The following is a 23,317-nucleotide window of genomic DNA, read 5'->3' as shown; positions in this document are numbered from 1 at the left end:
AACTTACGCAAGTATGATTTAACAGTCCAAGGTGCTTAACTTTGCTTGGATGGCACTCGATATAAGTAAAACTCTTTTGGAATGCAGGCCAGGACTCCAAGCAGCACTGATCAGGCCTGTTATAGAATACGATGCACCCGTTGGGATGTGTCTTACTAATAAGCAGTTACTGAGACCCAAAATTTCCTGGCAAAAAAGATAATTGGACTAAAGTCCTGAGTTAACAATTGGTGCTGAAGACCTTGTCCCTGTATTCAGTAACCTACAAACTACTTAGGAGCAGTTTGCCTCTTGCCTTATGGGTCATCAGGAATCTGGCAGTCCATGACCTCTTTTTTCATCACAAATCAAATAGTCTTGTGAACACTAGAACCAGGGATCTGAACCTGCTTCAAAAAATAAACAAATCATGGTAGAGAAACAGATTTGTCATGCAATGACTAATCGTTCTTTGGAAAAAAAAATCTCTTTCTATATCAATCGAGCACACTATCTTTATTTTAGAAATAATTTGACAACTGGTTGGATAGTAATAAATTCATCCCATATTTGACAAGCCTACTGCTCCTTGGAAAAGTAGGTAAGGTTTGAGGGTGGGTACTGGCAAGGTGTAAATGGCTACATTGCCCAGTTGCCTTGTCCAGCCTGTCATTGTATGGCTCTATGAAAGAGATCAGATCCATCCCAGGAAGTCAGGTGACAAGAAACAGTGATGCAATCTGTAAGTAATAAAAGTAGAGAGGAAAGATTACAGATGGAATGGTAAGGACATGGGGCTATTAACAAATGAAAAAAGTGTCAATATGGGGAAACAGAAGAGAAGTTTTGTGATTGCGTACTCAGTCAGTAAATAGATTAAGAGTTGTGACAATGGAGTCAGGAAAGACCAAATTACAATTAATCTAGTCTTGTTTCTCATATTAAGTAAGAAATATGAGTAGGTGACAGAGGTGTTCACCAAGAGGGATGATGTGTATAGACGCATACTATAATGCAAGCAAGGACCAATGACATGGTAAACAGGACAGATGAGATGGTGTCAATCAGGGCAAAGAAATGCAAAGATAGGGAGTTTGAGGTAACATTTATAAAAGTGTTACCAGTGCTGATAGCCAACACACTGAAGATGGAAGAGACTAGGGAATATAATGTCTGGCTATGGCATTGACCAAAGGAGAAACTTTGGACTGGTAGGGGCATGTAGTAGAGATTGCTTCTGTACCAGGGAGAGGCTCCACTCTAACTCAGCATGGGCACTGGTGCTCACATATAGGTTCAAAATGCATATCTCAGTGACTTTACCTTTCATATAAAATATAAGGAGAAGACAGTGTCACAGATGCTGATGATAGTGACAGATACTCAGGTGCTAGAAAAAAAAAAGAACACATATCTACCAGACCAAAAAATGTAATTAGAAGTTTGTCTTGGCATTATTACTATATTATGCATGGTATCCAGATATGAAAATGAGGAAACTGCTGGCGGTGATGCATGAGAGGAGTGTGAAGATTGCTGGTATCACTGAAACATTGGCCAGTAAGAAAAGTGTTTTTTGGCACAGAGGCACCTGGTATGAGATCATCAAGAATATAGGAAAAGTGAGAGATCAAGATAGAGTAGCAAGCTTCAGAATGGCATCAAATAAAAGATAAGAGGAGAGGGAAAAACAGCATGAAGAGGGCAACTTAATGTATAAGGTCAGAACCTATGGTAAGCACGCTGGTAGTTAAGGTTGAAGTTGGTGCGGTACCTGTGCATTTATACAAAGTATTAGCTCTTAGAGAGGTCAAGGAAGGAAAATCACAAATGTCAGAAGGGAGAAAATAGTGTAGCAGGAGAAAAATAATTGCAGGCATGGCAGGTATGGATCTTTGAACTAAATTAGGTGATTCTGATCTCCAAAGCAGAAAGGGACCAAGTTTCAACGTAGTTCTTTGATATGGGTTTAGCCTATGGGTGCAATATTGTATATTAAAGGACAAAATTCTGGATGTCATCTGTCCCAAGGTGGAGTGAGTCAGGAATGTCCGAGTTAATCTCCTATTATTGAAAAATGCACTTGACACTGTATGATTTAGAATGTGTGCTGTCTGGGAGCTTTATAAAAGGAAAAAAGATAATGTTGTGGGGCATTTGCAGACTGAAGTAGTAGACGAGACAAATGCACCATTTTATTTATGAGTATATTATGTGCATCTGTATCTTTAAGTGGATTTTTATGCATGTTATACGTATTATAAATTAATTGAATATGTAGCAGTTGGGAGATTGATTGATGCTGAACATCCTTAATAATGTAACATAATATATTGCACAAAACAATTTATCATAAAGAATGCAGATAGCTGCATTTACTAAAATTATGAAATGAAAACAGTTCACACTGGCAAGATTGCATTTATAGTCAAGGAAAAGGATGCAGCTCTAAGCTAATAAAGAAAGGAAAGGTTCTTGCTGAAAGTAGTACATCTTATGCTTATCAAGAAAACTGTAAAACAGATTTTTGGAAATAAAGTGATAATCAGGTATACAATTGCTTTAAACATCAGAAGGATTACCTAATTGCATACATACTTAGCATAATATATAGGCAAGCAAAACTGGATAATCAGCTGTGTCTTTATTAGAATGCAAGTTCATTAACTTTCCTGCTTATAATTTGTGTGTCATGCCATCACTGTATCTATGTTACTCAAAACAGCTATGCTGATTCTTGTTTATGTAATGCTTTACATAATTAAATTCTTTCTTTTATCTTGATAGCCTGTATCTGTAAGTCATGATATCTTACACTAACCAAGGTGAAGCTGGAATGTCCAGGATAAGATGCTATTGGTCATCATTGTACTTCCAACTGCATGATATAGAGTGTGTTCTGGAGGGCAAAGGGTTAGAATACAAGGAAAACAATGCTGATTTGGGACTTTAGTCTGCTAGATTATGATGAGTTGGAAGTCAATGTCAAAGAAGAGGTAGAGGCAGTGTTCAAAATGGGAAATTAACAAACTATGGTAATGACTAAAGCATACAGTAATCAGACCTATGGACATGGGTCTGAGGAAGATACAAAAGGGTGAATAGAAGAAAAGGACAATTTGTCTACATGCATACATGGGCTATAGGACAAAAAGAGAGAGATGGGGACATGGACAAGACACAGTGCAAGTAGGCAAATGCAAGTTCACCAAAGGATGTGACAGCAGGAAATACATAAGCAGAGGAAGAGTGGTCAGCAGATGCTAATAGTAAAAAAGTTTATTTAGGCATACCAAAAAAAAAAAAAAGAAAGGAAGAGTTAAACCTGATGGAATGGATCAAAAAATGAGAGGACAGACTGAAGAGAGCAGTGGACAGGCATTAAAAATGAAATGGAGGCAGTCTGGACTGCATGCCTTCTACACTAGTTAGGAATTTGTCTTGCCTTCTATAAAATCTGCTGATGGAGACTTTTCATCAGACCACTGCCAATACGGGGATGCCTGATGAGCGAACAAAAGTATGTTTGGTAACTCTAGGGAACTACAGGTTTGTTAGCCATATAACAATGGCATGGAAAGTCACAAAGCAAATATTTTAAAAATGTTTGTTTGCTTTCCAAGGGGAAGATACTTTCAAGGGCAAAATACCACACAGGATCATGGTCAGAAAGAAACGTCAACCAAACCTGATCCAGTTTTATGAATCAGCTACATGACAGATTGCCAGGGGTGTAGCAATATACACGATGCATCTGTGTGACAATAAAGTCTTTGACTCCATTCTATATAGGCAGAAGTGTTGAGATAGAATCAACATTAGGGAATTGTACTGCTACATGCATGAATAGCCAGAAAATATGGATTGGGAGGAACAATGCTTGTGACTTCAAGAGTACCGTACACAAATATATATACAATGTATATAAAAAGTGTACACACCCCTAGCTGGAACTCTAGGTATTTGTGATATAAAAAAAGAGACCACTATAAATCATTTCAAAACTTTTCCCACCTTTAATGTGACCTATAACCTGTACAATTCAATTGAAAAACAAACAAATCTGTTAGAGGAAAAAATATAAAAAATAAAAAATGTACAATAAGCTGGTTGCATAAGTGTGTATACCCTTAAACTAATACTTTGTTGAAGCACTTTTTGATTTAATTACTGCATTCAGTCTTCTTGGGTAGTAGTATGTCAGCATAGCATGTCTTGGCTTGGAAATATTTGCCCACGCTTCCTTGCAAAAGCATTCCAAACCTGTCAGATTGTGAGGGTATTTCATCTCTTGTGCACAGCCCTCTTCAGTTCACCCCACAGATTATCTATTGGATTTAGGTCTGGGCTCTGGCTGGGCCATTCCAAAACTTTAATTTTCTTTGGGTGAAGCCATTCTTTTGTTGATTTGGATGTATGCTTGGGGTCATTGTCATGTTGAAAGGTGAAATTCCTCATCATCTTCAGCTTTTTAGCAGATGCCTGAAGGTTTTGGGCTAAAAGTGACTGGTATTTGGAACTGTTCATAAATCCCACAACCTTGACTAAAGCTCCAGTTCCAGCTGAAGAAAAACAACCACAAAGCATGATACTGTCACCACCGTGCTTCACTGTGGGGACAGTGTTCTTTTGGTGATGCAAAGTGTTTTTGCACCAAACATACCTTTTGAAATTGTGGCCAAAAAGTTCAACCTTGGTCTTATCAGACCATAACACATTTCCCCACATGTTTTTGGGAGACCTGACGTATTGTTTTGCAAATTTTAGCTGGGCCTGGATATTTTTCTGTGTAAGAAAGACTTCCTTCTTGCAACCCTACCCCATAGCCCAGACATATGGAGAATACGGGAGATTGTTGTCACATGTAATACACAACCAGTACGTGGCAGAAATTCCTGCAGCTCCTTCAGTGTTGCTGTAAGTCTCTTGGCAGCCTCCTTGACCAGTTTTTGTCTTGTCTTTTCATCAATTTTGGAGGGACATCCAGTTTTTTTCAACGTCACTGTTGTCCCATATTTTCTCCACTTTTTGATGACAGTCTTCACTGAGTTCCACGGTATATCCAATGCTGTGGAAATTTTTTTGTACCCTTCTCCTGATTGAAACCTTTCAACAATGAGATCCCTTTGGTAATTTGTAAGCTCTCTGTGAACCATGGTAGTAGGCAACTGAGTAAATGTCAGGAAAATCCTACTAGGACAGCCAAACTTTATTTAGGGCTAATCAGAGTCTCTTTAACCGATGGCAGGTGTGTACCCAGGAAGACTGAATGATTTAATTCAATCAAAAGGTACTTCAATAAAGTATTAGTTTAAGGGTGTGCACAGTTATGCAACCAGCTTATTGTACATTTTTTTATTTTTTATATATATTCCCCTAACAGATTTGTTTGTTTTTCAATTGAATTGCACAGGTTATAGGTCACATTAAAGGTGGGAAAAGTTTTGAAATTATTTATTGCAGTCTCATATTTTATATCACAAAAAACGGCATTTTAACAGGGGTGGGTACACTTTTTATATCCACTATAGATATATATATATATATATATATATATATATATATATATATATATATATATATATATATATATATATATGTATATATACATATATATATATATATATATATATATACACACACACACACACACACACACACACACACACACACACACACACACACACACATCATTACTTGATCCAGTATTCTTCAGTATGTTTGTTTGTTTCAACGATATTTGAGAAGAGAGAGCAGGATTACTCCTCATCAATGAGGCAACAGTGGAGGATGGTGGGTTTAGTTTAAGGGAGGATATGGAAAAGCTGACCAAGATGGCAATTGGTGTTTAGTGTAGACACATGAAATTATTGGCTTATTGCCTCCTTCTGCTGCTCTGCCAATATAACGTAACATTAATCACTGCCAGCCTCATTATATAAACTGTCATGTACTGTGTGCATCATTTGGTTACCATCATCTGACCTAACTCAAAACTAAGCTTTTCTGTAGAGGATGCCTTTAAATCAGTGCCAAATGGTAACTTATAACACTGCCATTAATGAGTGGTAGAAGCTTATTTTCATTTTATAAAATAAATAATGACGGTTTGCTTTCTACTTATGATCACTGTTGCTGTGCAGTGTTGCATTTCACTAGTCTTATTTGCTACTATGTCGCATTGCTTGCCTAAATAAATATCACTAAAACCTTCTTACTCCTTTTCCTCTGTTTTCATAACTTCTTTCTCTACCGCTTTGCTCTACTTCTCTCTTGGTTTTTGCTTCCCTATTTCTCAGTTTTGCATGTTCTTTACAAAAAATTTAAGCTGTTGTGTTAACAGCATTCTTCTCATCTTGCAAGCACATTTTCATCCACTCAGTTAACTTTGCAGTATATCATATTATCTGTCTTATGGTGTACACTTAAGCCTCCAGCATAAAGGACACAGGTTGCCTACTTTCAAGGACACTGAAAAGGACAAGAGCTAGTACTGACACAAAATGTCTCCCTGGACACTATTCTTTCTTCTGAATTGACATAAATGATGTTAACCTCTGGTTGTTTTGTCTAGCAGTCAATGCATCATTCTTTTATTAGCTCAGGAAAATCATCCTAAATTGTCTAGTAACCATGTAGAAAGTTATAAGCCAGATGCACTGAAGAAGGTCATTACGTAGGTGTGACTACAACTTTGTTTAACAGTATTAAAAAAATAAAACAAACCCAACATATGAATGTTGAATACAAATAACAGGAACTCACAAGACCTAAAATATAAATAAATAAATAAAAAAACACCAGAATTGTGATCACACTCAGAAATAAAACAACGCAAAAAGCAATATTTATTTGGGGAGGAGTAAGACTCCTTGTACCCCACATCTCTGAATTAATTTTTCTAAATATAAAAGACAGGACCTCTTGTGGATTCCTCACTATAGATAGATAGATATATAGAGAGATATACAGATAGATATATAAGATAGATAGATAGATAGATAGATAGATAGATAGATAGATAGATAGATAGATAGATAGATTTCAAACAGTTAATTTTGCTGCCAGCGCAAGGTACATCAAACACTTCTTTACAATATTTGCATGCCCTTCAGATATATTTTCAGTGACACTAATCACTCTGCAAAACTACTACTGTGAAGCTTCAAAACATACATTAAACAAATTTTCACCGAAGGAAAAACTCTTATCATCATTTTACTATGAAAACTGTATATCTAAATCCTAAAAAGACTATGAACCATGGCATGCAACCATAAACCAAAACAAAAGAAAGAAAAATTAGGATTTCTCTTCAAACATATTCAGGTTACAGCCTAATCTTTATAAAGATAAAACGGAATGAATACAAATAAAAGAAAAAAAGAAAAAAAAACACTGTCTGCAACCTATGTGTCAGTCTCTTTCAATAATTTACATATCAGCTAATATGCTACGGATTTGCACTATGCCAAACCTCTTGGAATTTTCCTACATATGAATTGTCTGCAATTAAGTCATTGCACACTCAGTCATACAGAATGAATTTGATAAAATTGTTATCATCTCTAAATGTTGGGGAAAATAATTAATTTGGCACAACATATTTGTTTTCATCATCCTGTTCTGCCCTATAAACATTATTTTGTTTTTATTTCAGAGGTTAGAAGGCGATAATGACCACTCATTGTGAAACCACAGAAGACAACGAAATGTTGTAATTCACAGATCATGGACTACCACACATCCTAGTCTTGTCTTTTGGTGCTCCTGGACTTCATATTAAGTTTGTTGAACTTGAAAAATTACTAAGACCCTGCATTAAACAATTCAGGATCAAGTCAGAATAATAAATATTACATGTGTATCTAGTCAGCAGGAGCAGCAAGTACTGAAAATACCTATGAAGTTATAAATATTCAGTATAACAGCTCCCATACCACTTTTGACAATGCTTATTTAAGCATCCTTTAGAAAAATGAGTCAACTATGGTCTCATAACAAATATTAAATTTAACAGACATTGAATAGTCGCTGAGATCTCCAGTCATACTCCACATCCAAAAATTTGAAGCAGCAAATTATAACCTTTTTAAGCAACCAATAGAGAGAAACTACTACATCTGACTATATTTCCTCCTATATTACTAATACAGAAGAAAACCTGTAGCCAGTAGTCATTTTACAGTTTGGAGATGCTTGATGGCCCTTTGAGTCAGAACCTGAACTTGAATTTTCTTATTGCAGTTATGTATTTCTGTATTCCAGGCTATAACATGGTAAAGAGAATGCAGTTTGCTTGGTAAAAAACAGCTATCACTTTACAATGTCTGAACGCGCGCGCGCGCACACACACACACACACACACACACACACACATTTCCCCACTGTATAGCCAAAGTCTTGATTTTTAATAATCAGTGAAATGTCTCTTGGGCTCATTTCTGTGACCAAAGTTCATAGGCATAATGCAAAAGTAAGAATATTAAAAGCTTGTTTCTCTCAGCATCAGTGATTGTTTTCACTAGAATACTGACTGCACAGAAACAATTGATTGAAGTAGCAACAGTATGACGCCTGACTGTCTACCAGAGTGTGTGATTGAGGATTTCACACAGTGAGAGGTCAGAGATCTGCCATTTACAGACGAGATAAAATCCCTTACTTGATTTACTCTTTACAGAGAAATGCAAGCAGTGGTTGGTCCAGCTGATAGCAAACCCACTCATTTATCCAGCGTACAAAAGAAACAAAAGTTTTGCCTCATCTTGTTTATTTTCCTGGAATGCATTTTTGCTATAAACGTGTAAAAGAATCTAAAAAGCTATACCACATGTAAAAAACATTTAATTGTTGTCCATTTATGTAGCTTTATAAACATCCATTGTGAGATGTTTCTGCTTTTGCCCTTGCACACAGACAAACGTATATTTTGTTCTACTTGGCATTTATTAGCAATAATTTCTGGGCAGGATATGAAGTGGTTAAGTTCTAGTTTAAGAGAGTACATGCATCCTGAATTTCTGTGGAAAATTATTTTATCCTGCATCTGCAAAACACCCTCCCAACAAAACAAATATTTACCTTTACAATTAACATTGTTTAATTTCTGATATATCCTATGAACCTAAGCAATAAAACATGCTAACATGTTTAATATATTTTATAATTATAGAATAATTGTGTTATGTAAATTTTGTGAATAGAATTTGAGGGAATTATTGTGGTTTGTCAGATAATAGCAGAACTAAGTTAAAGAGCTCTACTAAATATTACAGCAATAATATAATAATTAGAGAAACAATGATCTTCAGTCCCTGGGATATATTATCTACCTTACAATCATGTATATGTGTTTCAGAAGTTATCTTTATTACCTTGATTAAACAAAACTTTTATTAGCTTATTGCCTGTTTATCCATGTAAAGACTATTCATATGTGATAGGCCAGGCAATGAGCATCATGTTCCCTATCAAAACTTACAACTCATTGGTGGCTGTGACCAGGGCCAGATCATGGTCAAATAGGGCCTTAGGCAAGGTAATGCATCGTCTCCACAGCCCTCCACCCACCCTCAGCCATTCCAGTGTCCTGGTACTTGGCTATTTCTCCCCAGTTGCCATAAACACTGTTCAAATCTGTCAGTGTGTATACTATTTTCTTTTTAATCTACAATGATTACAGATATCTGGGTTTAATTTAAAACTTTTGTTTCAACTTTTATAGCACAAACATTGTTAGACATTTACTAAACAATATATTCTCACAATGAAAACAGAACTTCTCTGCCCTTAAAACTCACTTTCATCAAAACCCACATTCAATGAAAATGCATCTGGCTAGTGGCCTTTGGGTTATTTTCAACCCATAGGCTCTTTGCACACATTTTTATGACCATGCATACAGACATATGTTCTTTGAATCACCTTCCTGATTGTATTCATTTATATTACTTGTATAATACAGCGCCACTTGTTTTATTGTGTTTTAAATTTGTAGTTTTGAACATTTTTCTAGTTACAGCCAGAGAAACAAATGGGCCCAGAAATAGCCAAATTCTCCAGTGTATAAAAAACAAAATTTATTAAACATGCATAAGTGCCTTCGCAGTCTGTAGTGCTTCTTCAGATGTCAATACAACTACTAAGTCAGTGCTACTATATACATTCCTACTACTTAACAATTAATTAGCCATATGACCTAGTAAAAGCTCAATATTTAAACATACAGACGCACTCAGAACAAATAAATACATATCAATAAGTTAGCAAATAAAATTATATAAACAAACATATATATATAAAAACTATAAATGGTACATTCACATATCCGCAATAAATGAAAGTAAACTAGTCTTGATGATGGTAATCATGGCTGCCATCTGATGTATTTTTTTAAGTGATTTGCTGCATAATATGTCTTCTGTGAGGAGCACACTTTATTATTCTATCACACTTTTTATGTACACTCCTCTTTCTGCATGTGCTCCTTCTCCCTTAACTGATTCACATAGTCATCACCATGGCCTGACAAGTCTAGCTTTATCCATAAAAGTTGTTTTTAACAATAATTGCCTGCCTGATTCCTGTATTAAGTTCTCAGAAAAGTTTAACTTGCGAATACTAAAGTACTGTTGCAGCGACTAAAGAAGTATTATACCATGACCCCCTATTAATATTCCAAAACGTGCGCGCTGATTGGCCAGCGTGCATGTTGTAAATCGACTTATACTAATGGAAAAAGGTCCGGTCACCCAGACTTTTTCCATTAGTATAAGTCTCTTTTAAAACACTGTCTTGCTATGTTAAAAGAGTTTAACATAGCGACACAGGTTTAGAAAAAGCAACGGAGATCTGCATTGTTTTTTTTTAAAGCTGTCTCGCTATGTTAAACTCCTTTAACATAGCGACACAGTGTGTAAAAAGCAACGGAGATCTTGCTTTCTCCGTTGCTTTTAAATTCTCGCTATGTTAAATGGGTTTAACATAGCGAGACAGCTTTAAAATAAGCAACGAAGATCCCGTTGCTTATTTTAAAGCTGTCTCGCTATGTTAAACCCATTTAACATAGCGAGACAGGTTTTAAAAAAAAAGCAACGGAGAAAGCAAGATCTCCGTTGCTTTTTACTGTTTCATTATGTTAAATGGGTTTAACATAGCGAGACAGCTTTAAAATAATCTCCATTGCTTATTTTAAAGCTGCCTCGCTATGTTAAACCCATTTAACATAGCAAAACAGTAAAAAGCAATGGAGATCTTGCTTTCTCCGTTGCTTTTGGCCACAGCTCTGATGTACTGCGTAGGCATGCGCAGTACATCAGAACTGCCGCGGATACCAGACAGCTGCGGAAGGGCAGCAAAGAGGCATTATACAATGCCATTATTTAAGAAAAGTAATTATTTATTTTCTTAAATGTCATAGTATAATAGCAATAACCCACTTCTGGGTGTGGGTAATGCGGGATTTACCCACGGTTGTCTTTGTTTGGTCCCTCGGGCTTTACCGTCGGACCAAACCACGTCAACCGTGGGTAAATCCTGCATTACCCACACCCAGGCGTGGGTTATTGCTATATTGTTGTAGCTACTCGTGGTTCCAGAGCTTTGGTTTTGTTTGACTCCTGTAGTAAGGTCAAAGAATGTGTATTTTGACTTAAATCTTCACCAGCTTTTATCTAGTTTTTTGAAGGTAAAAATTTACTAAGATCATTCAGTGTTTGAATGTTGGTGTACATTAACAGTGGTGGCTTGTAATAGTAGCTGCTTGGCTGTACCCACCACCACCACCACCATCCAAATAAAATGAAAATCTTATTTTATATTATATTTAACAACTATATGATTTTCCACTGTCTGGGACTCAGAATTCTGCAGATGCCACTGTGCTTGTGTGAAGTTCCTATAACAATCAAATAAATAAATAAATAAATAACAGCTTATTCAGCTTAGAGTTACACTTTTATCAAATGTTACAGGTTTGTGTGTGATATGATGTGTGAGGTAGAAATGGTGGTCCACAGGAGGCTAATGCTGTTTCAACTACACAACCAAATAGCTGCAAGAAAACGGACCAGGCAGTACTTTCCTTCTCTTGTTCTCCCAAGTATACTATACTCCGTATGTCTTCAGTTCGATTGATTTATTCAAAATGTTAAGCAAAACCAATTACAATTACATATGGTTAATTTAAAACAACAAATGTTCCACGCTTTTCATTTTCGGTTATCCAAAAACTTTTTCAAGCAAGTTATCACTCTGCTTCTTCCTTCTACTTAAAACATCTGATGAATCACGTGTCTCTTACAAAATATAAAATCAGCTTAATTTCCATTAATCACTTTATCTAATATATATTCATTAATAAATAAAATGCAATCAAGTCTCTACTATCATGTGTTATTATTATGTTTTCTTGCCCTTACATTCCGGTGTCCGTACTTCTTTGGACCACTTTTAAATCAATTAAAAATAAACGCTGTTGATTGCCTATATTTATTCTAAAAGTGATGCATTCATACATCATGTTAATAGCGTTTGTTGAACGCATTACTAATATACATTCAAATCATTGCTGTCATATATTATTTTTGTACTTTATGTTCTTCCCTCTCTTCCGATATCTGTTAAAAACACTGTATTATCATTTTAAAATAAATGCTGTAATAGCTTGTAGTGTATATATTACACATTATTTATATGCATTTAAACCATTACAATCATATGTTATTTTTGTATTTTTATGCTATATGGTCTTCCTTATCTTCCGGTGTCTGTAACTGCTTAAAACTATATTATTATTTTAAAATAGGCGCTGTAAGTTGCCTATATGTGTTATTAAAGGGAATACATACATCACATATTAATAGCATTTAAAAATGCATTACTTGTTCTCCCTTGTCTCTCATCTGAAAATATGTGTACGTGCCCACTCATGTAGGTACTCGTGAAACAATTATCTTGCGTAGATACCCAAACAGTAAAGAAAATATGCCTAATAGATAAAAGTATATTACTAAACACAACTAGCTAATGTGTGCACAAACCTATTTACAAACTCACTACAAATTATCGCTGTGCTAGTCTAACATTTAAATTACATAAATCTATCAAAAGGACAACTGTAGTTGCCAAAAAATAGTCGTTCTAACTAACTATGCAAAAAATGGAATCTGGGTATGTACTAAATTTTATGTAACTAATGTCCTAATCTTATATCACTAAAATCTTATAAACACTAGTTTATAGTTCACATCAGTTACTTCTATCTAGATTCTTTAACCTTAGAATACATAGAATAGAGGAAATTTCATTTATACCAGGATGGACATATGCATTTGTAGTGAGTTGCCACATTCACTCTAGTCTTTCTAACAAAAGACTATCAGGTCCACCTCTTTCATCTATTCTTATCTGGTCAATGATTCGGAACTTAAAACTATGTCCTGGATACTCTATTGTATGTCTTGCCAATGCATTATCTAGTTTATTATGGCTAATACTATACAGGTGTTCATACATTCTTTCCTTAAGTGTCCGTATAGTTTTTATCTATTAGGCATATTTTCTTTACTGTTTGGGTATCTATGCAAGATAATTGTTTCACAAGTACCTACATGAGTGGGCACGTACACATACGGAGTATAGTATACTTGGGCGAAAAAGAGAAGGAAAGTACTGCCTGGTCCATTTTCTTGCAGCTATTTAGTTGTGTAGTCCACAGGAGGCTGCCTGAGGTTTTGGCTGAAGCAGCTAGGAGTTGTTTCTTTCTTTCTTTCTTTCTTTCTTTCTTTCTTTCAGCAAAGTTATAATGTTAATTACATACAATAACAACATTGAAACTTCATTTCAAAAGATATAACAAAATGGCACAATAGTAACTGTTTCAAAAACATAAGGTTTTCTAGTTACAAAGCAAATGATGCCCAACAGAGTTGGGGCAGGATTCACGAAGGCTTGCACAGAGTGTAAGAGACGTGTAACACTCCATGCAAGCCTCGCGATCCAGGAACAGCCCTAAACTCCATGTAAGAGACCAGCTAAAACATCTCTTACACGGACTGGGCGTGGACATGCTAAATACCTGACTTGCAGCCGAAAGGTATGCAAATGAGGTATATTAGTGATCCACGAAGCAGAAACCAGCCCGTGTAAGAGATGTTTTAGCTGCAGAAATGTACTCAGTTGACAACTGAGTACGTTTCTGCAAAATTCACAACGGAGCCATGTCAGCTCCAAATAAAGGGTGCATATGTGTCAGGCAGCATGCCAATGGCCAAATATGTGGCCATTGGCAAGGTAACCCGATGCAAAAATAATAAAAATATAATTTTTTTAGCGCAGCCCCACGCAAATGGACTGCGCTGCATAAAACATAAAAATGAAGGTTATAAACCCACAAATGTGGGTTTTATGCAATACATGGAATGACAATGCAGGGACCAGCAGACCAAAAACAACATGACCACCGTGTAGTGGTTGCTAAGGGGGGAAGCTGAGTGTAAGACATGTAACTAAGCATTAGTAGGCAATCCATGTAAATGAGGGTTAGGATACTGAATCTCACAGTCACATAGCAAATGAGCACAGTCTGAGTAGTGTAAGACATACATAAGGGGGAGGAATAGAGTAGGAGATAGGTGACATCACAGGGGGGAATGGTAGAAAGAAATGCAGTTCATTGGAGGTCAGTGTAACATGACAGATGACAGACACAGATCAGGGAAAGAGGAGTACCACAAGATAAGTCTGGGAAAGTCAAGAAATGGAAGGTGTACACTGTTACTTACACTAAAGTTTCTTGCTGGGCGTGCATGCGCACGTGTGCGCATCATGAAGCGCGAGTAGGGCAGTGTGCATGCGTGTAAGGCAGACTGAGCATGTGGGAGCCTGTTGGCAGACTTGTAAGACTGTTTGCGCTGGTGTGCGCGCGTTTTAAGCCGAATAGGCAGATCCTGAACAGTGTAAGCATGTGTGTGCACATGTAAGCCACTGTGAGCGCGTTTCTGCTGGTATGCATGCTGCTCCCCCCTGAGGAAACAGAAAGGAAAAAGGAAGCAACAGAATTAGTAGGAAGCTAGCAGGGAATACTGCTGGAGCAAGCAGGTGAAAACAATTAGAAGCAGGCAATTACACAGGCAGAATAGTAGCCCAGCCCAGCACTTAAAACTCTGCAAACAGCAGTGCAGGATGTTTCTCTCAAGAGGAGTAAGCTAATAGAAGTGAAAACTGAAAAAGCTGAACTCAGAGCAGAAATGTTAGGGGCTGCCATAGCTGTCATAATGAGACATAGGTGACTTGCTGAGGGTGGTGACAATGCAGATGGTGCCAGACAACCCACAGTGAGGAGACAGAGAAGAGTGTACAGGCCCAGGGTCACCTACCATGGGTTACATGAGCTGGAGATAGTAGAGTGCTATAGAGTGGACAGAGAGCTCCTGCAGCAAATAGTTGAGCTGTGCAGGCCATGCCTCACACACAGAACCAACAGAGGGGAACCCATCCCAGTGGAAACCAAGGTATGTGTTGGCCTAAGAATACTAGCAACAGGTACCTTCCAGAGACCAACTGGTGATATGATGGGGATATCACAGGCATCAGCCTCCAGGGTACTGCACCAGTTCCTGGATGCCATGTCAGCACATGTCGGTGATCATGTATATTTCCCCAATGCCCGTGAGATATTGGCCAGCAATATGCGTCTCTTCCAGCAAATAGCGGAATACCCTGAGGTAGTGGGTGCAATAGACTGCACGCACATACGCATCAAAGCACCAGCCGGTGAGCAGTGTAGGGCCTACATTAACCACAAGGGCTTCCCCTCCATCAACTGCCAGGTCATGTGTGATGCCCAGGGCATAATAATGAATGTGTGTGCTGGCTGCCCTGGGAGTTACCACGATTACCACATCTGGCATTTGACGCATCTGTACCAGACATTTGCCAATGGGGACATCCCACACGGACACCTAGTGGGGGATGCAGGTTATGCACTGGAGCCGTGGCTGATGACACCCATCAGAAACGCACACACACCTGAACAGGAATGCCATAATGAGGCATATGCACGAACACGTAATGTAATAGAGCATGTGTTTGGGCTGCTGAAGTCACGGTTCCGGTGTCTGGACACATCTGGTGGAGCCTTGCAGTACACACCAACTACATGTACCCAAATTGTCATGGTATGTGCTATGCTACATAATATGATCTTGCGAAAACAGCTGCAGCAGGACCAGCATAGGGCTGGGCCAAACAGTCCCCCACCATTGCCAAGGCCATCACAGGCAGAGCGTGACTCAGAGGTGGAACAACCTGAGCCTGCCCCAGTAGGCAGAAGGAGGCATGCCCAGTATGCCCTGGCCTTGGCAAAGAGGCAACGCATAGGACATACACTGGCTCAGTAGGAACCCTGGGAATGATACCCCCTCTGACTCACTCAAATAATAACATGGATGCCTAAAATGACATGACCTGCTCACAAACATGTACAGGGAGTGTAATATGCGCATCCGACAGAGGCAGCCCTGCAGCACCACCTGAGGCATGAATGCCATGTGTTAAGTAATGTAACACCATGTACTATATGCACACCTGAGGACCCTGACTAACATCCACCCTCACCAAGCATGAAGCCACAAAATGACGATGGGATGATCAAGTGCAATAACTGGCTAAAGTAATGCAGTTAGTCAAAGGGGAGCCAATGTGTTTCAGGCTGGGAAGACATGCGGAGCATGACATGATGCACCACCTGCTAGGGGTGGCATGCACCTATCAGTCCATGCCCCATGGATACTGGCAAAGGCTGTCAGTACCCACAGCATGCCCTGAATAGGTAAGTCTCAAAACATAAACCCACCTTCATAGGTACCACAAGGGATAGGAACCTATATGTAATGCTACCCAATGCCAGAAGTCTAAACAGCAAGATGTGTGCAATGTAAACGCACACAGTATGGAGAATGTAGATATCAGTCCTGTAATAGAAAACAGTGTCAAGGCTCACATCAGCATCCTAACACTACCAGGTCACACCTCATACAGTGCTGTACACCCGCAAAACAAGGAACAAGCTACAAAAGGAGGGTGACTAGCAATAAATGTAAAGGATAACCACACCCCCATGTTGGTACCACAACAAGAAGCAGCATGGATTAGCCATGATCAAATACCAATGGCTAAAACCGCCTCCCAGTATATATACTGCTGCAGACTACTGTCCTAATACCAGGAACTGCACCTGGCCTATGTTGGAATACATGAATATATCAAGCCCCCCAAACCACATTATATTGCTTGACTGAAAATACCCAGACATACACCGGGAGCATTATACTAGCACCAACACAGTCGGAGAAAAGTTCCCAGAATCCATAAACCAAAATGCCCAGGAACAACGTATCACTCCCACAAGAGGGGTAAGCATACTGGATGTGATAATCAGCAACATGTGTACTGGATGGCAAGATGAGAAGTGTATCCCTCACTGGTAAGACCAGACCATAGAGTAATCACACTGGATATACACATCCCGACCCCAATCCCTGGCCAGAATACCACAGTGAAAAAGATGTGTAAAGCATAGGTTGTACCCCTCCAAACCGATGTGGAATCCACGAAAGGCCCTGTGCAAGTGCAGAATATGGGACACACCGCAGAACATGTTAATACAGGCATTCCATGAACACAGCCAGGAATGCTTGGAGTATGCAATCACAAATAACAACAAGACACAATGCCATACACACAGGCATCTGGCATGCTGGACTCCAGCCATTACCAAACCATGCAAGAGAATGAGGAAGCTACCACATGATAGAGCAAACATAAAAAGATCAGTAGTATGGCAATAAAAATATGTCCACACATACAATCCACTAAGGCCAGCCACAACAAGTAGAATCTGTGAATCCAGAGGCAATGTGACACCTGCCCCAAGTACACAGACAACCACAACTCCCCCCAATAAATACAAATATATGTGATAGATGCAACCATGTATCCAAACCGGAGGCTGAGCTCCCCCAACTCAGTACCGTCAAAACTAGTCAGGAGGAGAAGGTAACCACATACACTACAAACCCAGTCCCACATAGACCTACCACAACTGTAAACCAAACACATAAATACAGAAAAACATTCCCGGAGGCCCTAATTACAAACACACCACACCAACAGAAGCCTCCAAAGCAGAACCCAAGCAACCACAACTTCCAAACATAGCACATGCAACACATAGTACACAAAGCTGGTGTGCCAAACAGTCACAGGCCAGAAGGAGAAACAACATGCCTGATACAGTTGTAATAGGTGTCTGTATAGGCAGACACACTGCTGTCCCACTCACCAGATGGAACAAGGGAAAGGGTACAGTAAGCTGCCTGTAGGCTGCCACCATATGCCACATAACACAAGTACGCAGGTCACCCCAAAGCAAGCAGAAATATGATGCACTTAATGTCCATGCTGGTGTGAATGACCTGAGATGTACCTCCATGGACTACATGAAAAGAGACATGGATGAGCTCTCTGAGTATGTACCCCAGGACAGTATGACACTGGCTGTGTGCAGCATCCAACCCTCACCAAGAATGATGCCACAGTACAAATACAGAATGATCATCTTTAACAGGTGGCACAGTTACAGCTGTCAGTCCAAGAGGGTCTAATGTCTGTCTGCTTGAGATGTCATGCATGACAAGCCATGCTGCTGTTCCAGGGATGGCTTGCACCAGTTACCCCTGTGCGTCTGGATACTGGATAAGGCCTTTGCCACCTCCATAGAGCCGTATGTAGGCAAGGCCAAAAGGACTACCCACCACCCTAGAAAACATAAGTGGTAAGAAACATAAGGGTAATGCTGACCAATGCCAGATGTGTAAACTGCAATATGCATGCCCTTGAGGCACTTCCCAGTATGGAGAACATTGATGTCTGTGCAGTGACAGAAGCCTACTGCAAGCCTAGTGATAGCACACCAGCAATACCAGGTTATACCACATATCATGCGTTATGGCCCCAACACCCGGACCAAAACATCAAAGGAGGGGGAGTATCCATATGCAGCACAGACACCCATACAGCCAGGTAACTGACAATGCACAAAGCAGCGGAGACCACCCATGTGCACCTAAGTGTAGTCAAAACTGCTGTACAGTCTGTAGCATGCGACAGACCACACTCTCACACACAAGAACTCCACCCAGACATCCTGAAGATACTGGACAGTATGAATGTCCTACCAAATACCAGACAAGGTACTCACAAATTACCACATAGGTGGTAAACCATTATGTATGCAAGGAGTAATCAGGGACCTAGGGATACAAGTCGACAGTAATCTGTCATGTGACACTCACAATGCCAATGTGGCTAGGAAGATTGTCGATATTGGACACCGTATCATGAAAGGATTCACATCTACATCAACAGAGGTCACTGTGCCCCTGTACTGCTCCCTTATCAGACCCATAATCTAGTACAATGACTCATATGGGATGTACCGTACGTGACACCTGCAGTGGTTTGGAAGACCTCAAAGGTACCACACCAAGAGGATAAAGGGTGTCAAATATATGTCATATGCTGCCTGGCTGTAGACACCCCAGCTGAATGCAGTCACAGACTGCCTACACAGAGGCATTGTATGTCTGTTGTACAAGGCCATGTCCAACACAGGAGTAATGGACATGCTCCACCACAGAAAATCAAAGCCATTGGAGCTGTGAGAGTGACAGATGTCAGCCTCAACACATAATGAAATAGGATGAGCTGGAGGGACAGATACATAACCCAGAGGCTCCCCACACCAAGAAACAGGATCCCAATCCATGTTAGGCAGAGCCCCTCACTGACACCCCTCAACAGGAATATTGCCAAGTGGATGGATGATCGTACATGTATACTGGGGGTCTTCACTGTGTTACGACCAGACAGAGGCACAGTAAAGAAAATCATAAATGGCCATAATAGTCACATAGCAAGGGGCGGCGAAAGACACACACACTCTGGCTTGGCTTACTAATGCCCTAGGGTGGATAGCCTAGTATGAACCCATGAACCTATGAAGATACAAATTGTACAGGACACTAAGGATAATCACAAGGCTTACTTAACTGATGGTAGGAACCATGTTGGGAATCCGCAGATATGTTCCAAATCACACAGATATTACAAACAACATACCAAACACACACACATATTGCTAACATACAACCTGACAGGTGCAGTGCAACCCCCCCCCCCAGAATGCAAAATATCTATCCCAGCAGACTGCTGGTCCCCTGACATTGCAGATGCTGAGGTAACAGCCATCATCTGCAAAGCAAAATACACAGCAGCAAAGGTATGTGATGGTGTCCCGGGCTGCGGCCAACATGGACTCCAAGAATAATGGAATGCGAAATCACACTACTGCCCAATGTCAGCCTTACCACAGGATATGTACCCAAAGAGCAGTGTACAACAACAGTGGTCCTTCACAACAAAGGTGTTGCCTGAATGGATACTGCAAACTACCACCCCAGGATCGTGACAAGCTTGGTCTGCACAGCTATGGAAAGGATCAGTATGTACCGCAGACATAAAGCTATTGTGGACCTACTGATACTGGACCCTACACAGTGTGGCTGTCGTAACTGCAGATCCTGCCCCTAAACATGTTTGACCCATTTGAAACAGTCATTAAGGTCATTGATGAGGGCAATGTGGTCCACACAGCGTAGCTGGACTGTGCATATGCTTCTAGACAATACCCTACGAGTTCAGTATGGATATGTTCACCAGCTTAAATATATACCCCTATGAAAGTAGAGGGGTTGCAAACCAGACCAAGGACAGAACTGACATGGTCAGATATGCTGCATCCATGTCAGACTACAAAGCAAATATGAGTGGCATCCCACAAGGCTTGGTCCTGCCCCCCCCCGTTTTGTATATATGTCCCATAGGTATAGGCCAACATGGAAGGACTGTGACTGAACATGTATGCAGAGGAGTACAAACAGCCCACCATATCCGACCCCCAGCTGACACAAGCAACCCACAAAAGGGCCACCTACAAACAGACAACTGGAGCCATAGCCATGTCAACAAGCTAATTGCAGAACTGTGTACAGACAACCACCGTGGATATACAGTAAGTGCCCACAAATTACCACACAGGTGTTAACCCATTACGTACCTAACATGTAATGAGAGACCTGTGGACACAAGTTGATAGATATCCTGCACTGGACAAACATGTGGCTGTAGTGTTCGCAGAAACATACCATATACCCACCCAATCATGAAGGTTGTCAGATGTAGATAAGGGGAGGTCACTGTGGCTCTGCAGTCATCCCTCATCAGCGTCACAATTTACTACAGTAGCCCCTGTGGGATATACCTCAGCAGACACCTCCATCAACTGTAAAGTCCACAACAGTACCCCACCAGGAGTAGCAAAAAGCATGAACAGATGCCATGTGTTGCCTGAGTAAACAAACTGCAGCCCCGCACACTGCCATACTGCCCAGCTACAGGCAAGCTGTGCCTGATGTATGAAGCCATGTCCAACCTGGAATCAATGAACATGCTGCACCTTGTACAATCTGAATGGCAGTGAGCTATGCACATGAGAGACCTGAACCCCAGCACTGACATACATAGGACAAGCTGTACAGAATGATCCATAACACAGAAGGCACCCCCACTCTTGAGTAAACTCCCGGTACAGGTTAGCCAGAGAGTCACCTATCGACACCCCTCAAGAGGAATCCCGATGAGTGGATGGGAGATGGTAGGTTAACCCTGGGTATCACTGTTATGTCAGAGGTAGACGGAGGCACAGTATACTAACCATGACATATGTCATGGCAAACTCCAGTTACAATGTGTGTCGAAGGACAAACACACCCTGTGACTAGCATCAGAAATGGCCTAGGGAACATTGCTAGTGTTTGCCAATGTCCACCTATGTTGTGGAATACACTACCAATGTTGGACGAGCCTGGTGTAGGTAGTCCATATCTGAACATAATGCAACATGGTCATATGTGCACAACTGGCCCCTACACAGTCTGTTGTGCTCACTATGAAGATGTCAAGCAGTGATAGGACTAAAGCCCTGGATACTGTCCACCACAGTGAAAGTACTGAACCAGTACACTATACGGTACTACAGTGTTAGGTCATTATGAAAGTATGTTGACAACTGTCTGCAAAGTATCCCATGCAATCCCTGCAGGCACAGTATAATCCCTGTTGTGGCAGACATGAAGCAGTTGGCCAGTTAGTACACAACATGACACCCAACACACAACCATAAACGTGAGATATTGTTGAAGTTCACACACACCCAAATATGTGGTGGACTTCAGAGTGCAACATATGGAAAGCTCACACTGGGCATGCTCGCACACTTTGATAAATGAGGCATATGTCAGACAACATGCCATGGAAAGGCTGAACTGGGCATGCTCACACACTTAGGCCATATCTCCGTTTAGCAGTTGGCCACACATTTCTGGTATTTGTACGTGTCATTCCAGAAACCAACCACAACACAGCAATCTGCTCAGTGCACACAGTAAATGACTACAGAGACATAAGTGATATAGTGGATCACCGTCATATGCAAACATCTTCCACAGATACACAAGTTGGTCATAGGAACAGGGAATGCTATGGCAATAAAGACCTGCAAACAGTAGAACAGAACAACAAATATTGTGCATCTGACAATTGAACATATGGGTGTAGAGGTCAATACTAGGCTTGTTGCCCTAGGTAATGACAGCTCAGCCAGAGTGTGCTTGGCATCTGCATCCCCAGTACAGTAGGCTACTGTGCCACTGTAAAGTAGGTCACATAAGGCAACGTGTGAGGCTAGTGAGCTGTGCCTCTGTCAAGCAGGAGCACAGTGGAGATCCCAGGGTTTGAATGTGCTAAGCCACAGCCATGTTGTTGGTGTGTGCTGGAAGAGTGTTGCTGAGGATCTCTAACAGCAAGTGGCCATCAATAACAGACTGAGGGGAGCCCTATCTGCATTGTCTGGACAATTTCACTGTCAACACTGTGTTGTGATGATTATGTGGGAATGAAGTGTCGTGCCGGAACTGTTCACAGATGTCCTCCCTCTGTGGGCTACAGCTCTGCAATGTATTAGCTCACTATGTCTGTTGGATGGCTCATATATGGCTGGTGTACACCTGACAGGTGTCTTGTTGTGGAGCAGTCATGGGTATATGTGGGATAGCATGATCAATGCAAACCGTACACATGCTCATAGAATGCAATTGTCAAGTATTATGCTGAGTGGCCAGTATAGTCCCCCAGCATGGGTCCTTTGAAGTCGTCC

Source organism: Protopterus annectens, chromosome 5.part0 (assembly GCF_019279795.1).
Source record: "Protopterus annectens isolate FY-2018-M chromosome 5.part0, PAN1.0, whole genome shotgun sequence".
Taxonomy (NCBI): domain Eukaryota; kingdom Metazoa; phylum Chordata; order Ceratodontiformes; family Protopteridae; genus Protopterus; species Protopterus annectens.
The sequence above is the reverse complement of the archived record's forward strand: the minus strand, read 5'-3'. Positions refer to the sequence as shown.